Source organism: Mastomys coucha, unplaced genomic scaffold (assembly GCF_008632895.1).
Source record: "Mastomys coucha isolate ucsf_1 unplaced genomic scaffold, UCSF_Mcou_1 pScaffold11, whole genome shotgun sequence".
Classification (NCBI taxonomy): Eukaryota; Metazoa; Chordata; class Mammalia; order Rodentia; family Muridae; genus Mastomys; species Mastomys coucha.
In genome coordinates, this window is record NW_022196893.1 from 32020450 (window position 1) to 32020697 (window position 248).

General features: G+C 59.3%; 1 protein-coding gene across 1 annotated transcript in view; it reads right to left on the minus strand.

The window, feature by feature from the left end:
• The window catches only part of Bin2 (bridging integrator 2), a 31464-nt gene that overhangs the window by 16926 nt on the left and 14290 nt on the right, over positions 1 to 248 (minus strand). The window lies entirely within an intron of this gene.

The following is a 248-nucleotide window of genomic DNA, read 5'->3' on the forward strand; positions in this document are numbered from 1 at the left end:
GCTGTCCACTGTGTTTCCTCCCTAGCATGGGCTGTCCACTGCATTTCCTCACTAGCGTGGGCTGTCCACTGCATTCCCTCACTAGCGTGGGCTGTCCACTGCATTCCCTCACTAGCGTGGGCTGTCCACTGTGTTTCCTCGCTAGCGTGGGCTGTCCACTGCATTTCCTCGCTAGCGTGGGCTGTCCACTGCGTTTCCTCGCTAGCGTGGACTGTCCACTGTGTTTCCTCCCTAGCGTGGGCTGTCCA